At 36.4% G+C, this 4,133-nt stretch overlaps 1 pseudogene; it reads left to right on the top strand.

Annotated features, from left to right (window-relative positions):
- Positions 1-873: 873 nt before the first annotated feature.
- LOC147503249 (protein FAR-RED IMPAIRED RESPONSE 1-like) lies at positions 874-3,744 on the top strand (annotated as a pseudogene).
- Positions 3,745-4,133: the final 389 nt, after the last annotated feature.

The raw sequence follows: 4,133 nt of genomic DNA, 5'->3' as shown, positions 1-4,133 counted from the left end.
TTCAAACAACTAAAACTCCCACCACCCATGTGACCTAGCCACATGTAGTTTGGGTGTGTTTTGAATAAAAAATCGGGGTGCAAATAATTAGTATTTCATTTAAAGTCTTTACCATGAGAATTGCTAGCGTCCTGACCATTCTCACCCGCTAAATGTCGAAATAAAATACGTGTTGACTTATTCCATACGTTTACAATTTTAATTAGTGAAACTCATAAAGAAAGTTTGAAACAAAAAAAAAACTCAAAAAGAAAGCGTGAGGGTTTTAGCCAGTGGCGGGAAACGAGACAAACTGATGGAAAAAGGTAATTTGTATACTTTGTCTGCTTCTTCTCCCCCTTCATTTTCGCTGGTATACATTATAGAAAAATTGAAATGGTAGTTTCACGTAGCGCAGTGGATATCAAAATAACCCCAGCAAGCAAGCACCACTTACAAAGATAAAAAGATTGAACATTTCAGTCATCAAATATTTCAAATTAGTAGCTACTACCATGAGGCTTTAACTTGGATGATGGCACTCTCATTTTTATTTGATAATTGTTTGGGTTTTCCTCCGTTTCTCCTAGCCTTGAGTGTCCCCATTGAATTTCATCGAGATTGAGTCATATTTAATTAGGAACAATTTATTGCAGTCATTGTTCTTGTTTTGGTTGAGCAAAAAAAATGTTAGCAATGATGTACTTTATTGTTTTGAATCAATGTTTTGCTTATCAGGTATCTAGTTAGCAAGTTTATTTTCAGTTTATCATCAATGAAATAGAATTTAGATAATTTACTAAATTTTTTTAATCTTATCTATATTGGACAGAGTATATGGATTACATCGACGCCATGGATAGTCCAAGACACTTGAGTTTTGAACAAACAATAATGGATGATGCAATATACATTGATGGAAACGTGGTTGCGGAGAAGTCCATCTTCAATGACAACATTAGAAATGAAGAGACTAATGTTTACATGGAAGAAGCTGACGGTGAAATTGACAAGGAGTTCGCTGAAAATGAGAATGCAATAGTAGATCCCTATGTTGGTTTGGAATTTGAATCTGAAGAAGAAACTTATAAATGTTACAATGACTATGCGAAGATTATTGGCTTTAGTATTCGTAGACAACACATGAAGCATTTGAAACTGAACAATGATGTGATTGGTAGGACTTTTTTTTTTTTTTTGAAAAAGTAAGCTGGGGTTAAGGTATACCCCCACCTGATATTATTGCAAAAGGTTAAACCTTACAAGCTAAGCCTCCCTAAGAGTTAGATCATTGAAAGGAGGAGCACAAAGACACTATATCGACAGGCTTCAAACCTAACATACATAAGATAACATATTAGTCATCCTACAATCGAACTTAAGAAAGTAGAGATGATAATCCTACTTTCTAGTCATGATTTCTTTAACAATCTTAGAATGATCCTTTCTAAGATGAGTCTGTGCTTTCTTATAGTTGCAAAAGAAACCTTCGCAAGCACAACACACATAAGTAAGTCCCAAAGTATCATCCCAAAACTCTTTGGTGTAGTCTTCAAGATTTCTCATCTTCTTGTTTTTCATTAGCGACTTTACCTTTAACAATCTTAGAATGGTTGGTAGGACTTATGTGTGTTCTAAAGAAGGCAAAAAACGTGCTGCAAAAGGAGTTGAAAACCCACGACCGAACACAAGGACAGATTGTAAGGCAATGATGAAGGTGAAGAGAATCACTAATGGAAAGTGGATTTTGCTTGACATTGTTAAAGAGCATAATCATGAAGTGGAACCGGATAGTTCACGCTTTTTCAGATCACAAAAGAAGATTAACACACCGGAAAAGAACATAATTAGAACTCTCTCATCAGTAGGAGTAGGTGTTCCGAAGATCATGGCAACAATGGTGAAGCAATCGGGTGGAGTGAAAAATCTGACTTTCACGGATAAGGATCTTAGAAATTTTCGTGACAAAGAAAAGAGAGAATCAATGTCAACTGGGGATGCGCAGATCATTTATGAATTTTTTCTTCGTACACAAGTTTCAAATCCTCGCTTTTTTTATGCTATGGAGCTAGATGAAGGGAGACACTTGAGGAATGTTTTCTGGAAAGATGCCAAGTCAAGGATGGCTTATGCACACTTTGGTGACGTTGTTACTTTTGACACTACATACTTGACTAACAAATATTCCATGAAATTTGCCCCATTCGTAGGAGTTAACCACCACGGGCAATCAGTGTTGCTTGGATGTGCTTTACTAACGGATGAGACTATACCATCTTTTTTTTGGGTCTTTAAAACATGGTTGATTGCAATGGAAGGAAGAGCTCCTAAAGCCATTATCACGGATCAAGACCAGGCGATGAAAGCAAAGAATCAAAGAAGTTTTTCCAAAACAACACGCCATCGTTTTGCTTGTGGCATATTCTCAAGAAAGTACCGAGAAATTGGGCGTGTTTGTGTAGCCAATCCGACCTTCATGTATGAGTTTAACAAGTGCATTTATGATTCATTGACAAATCGACGAAGTTCGAAAGACGGTGGAAAAAACTGATTGAAACATATGAGCTTGGTGATCATGAATGGCTTTTAGCATTGTTCAAATGTCGTACACAGTGGGTTCCGGTGTGCTTGAATAATACTTTTTTTGCAGGAATGTCAACGTCTCAACGAAGTGAAAGCATAAATTCTTTCTTCGATGATTATGTAAACCGTAAGACTTGTTTGAAGGAGTTTGTAGATCAATACAATTTAGCTCTACAAAAAAGATACAATGATGAAGAGAAAGCGGATTTTGAGACTCGCCAAAAATCCCCATATTTGAAGACAACGTCGCCTTATGAAGCTCATATGGCATCTATATACACATTTGGAATATTCAAGAAATTCCAAGAGGAAATATTACTTAATTCCTTAGGTGTAATAGAGGTACAGTCCAGCTAGATGGGGAAAAGGAAATACATATAGTGCAAGAGTTGGTAGTGAAGCTAAACGGTAAAAAGAGAACAAAGGAATACACAGTTGTGTGGGATGACTCAAAAACCAACGTTTCTTGTATTTGTCATCTATCATGAAGTTCAAAGGTTTTCTCGTAATGCATTAACGCAATGGTTGTTCTATTTGCAAAAGGTGTGTATGAGATCCCACCTCACTATGTACTGAAACGTTGGAGTAAGGATGCAAAATCTTTGGATATCGTTTATGAAAATTCTACTAGAGTAAACGAGGATAATCATGCTTTAGTGACTTATGTGTGGGCTGTATCAAACTTGCTGAGGAAGGTTGTACATCCAAAGACAAGTATATACTTGTAAAACAGATTTTGAAAGAAGCAGCTGAGAAGTTGTCATCTTTAGATAATGTTACGGGTTCTTCGCAGCAAAAAGTTCAAGATGGATATCAAGTTGAAGGCATGACGCCCACCGTAACAGTACACGATCCCGTATCCACAGGTTCTAGAGGTTGACCATCGAAGAGAATCAAAACCGGGTGGAAGTGACCCAAGCAGAAGAGAAAGAAAAAAACAAGTGCATTAGATTGTAAACAACCCGCCACAACATCAAGAGTCAGTAAAGAGGTGAGACCCTTGACAAGTTTATAATTCTATATAGCCTTTTTATTGACACCGGCTATTAGTTAGGCGATGCTTGTTACTTCAAATTTGAATATCTTATAGGTACAACAACAACAACCAATCGAGTGCTCTCGCAAACTGAAAATGGTGATGACTACAACATAGCAAAGAAGCTTGCGGCAAGAATAGATTGATTGGTGAATGGTGATTGGAAGAAGATTTATGGACTCCTTATACTTAAAGAAGAAGAAATAACAAATGAGACCTCAGAACAAATACAATTAATCGACATATTTTTGTGAGAAGATGTAAATTTTGTAGTGTGCAAGAGTCATTTTGTGACGATGTCAATATGGACACTAAGTATTTTGTAAAAAACTAATTCTCTAATTCTCATGATCAATGATATGATACTTCTGTGATTTTTTTTTGTACAGTGAAATAGTGTTACAGAGTTACAATTCTATGGTTTAAATATCAATGGGTCTTGGTGGATTTGAACCACCATCATCTTGAGATATTTAAGTTCATCTTGAATTTCTCAAGTGCTCTTCCAATTTGAGCTAAAGACCCGGCCACACAA

The sequence above is a fragment of the Coptis chinensis genome, chromosome 4 (assembly GCF_015680905.1).
Source record: "Coptis chinensis isolate HL-2020 chromosome 4, ASM1568090v1, whole genome shotgun sequence".
In the NCBI taxonomy this organism is placed as follows: Eukaryota; Viridiplantae; Streptophyta; class Magnoliopsida; order Ranunculales; family Ranunculaceae; genus Coptis; species Coptis chinensis.
This window is presented reverse-complemented; position numbering and strand designations above follow the sequence as displayed.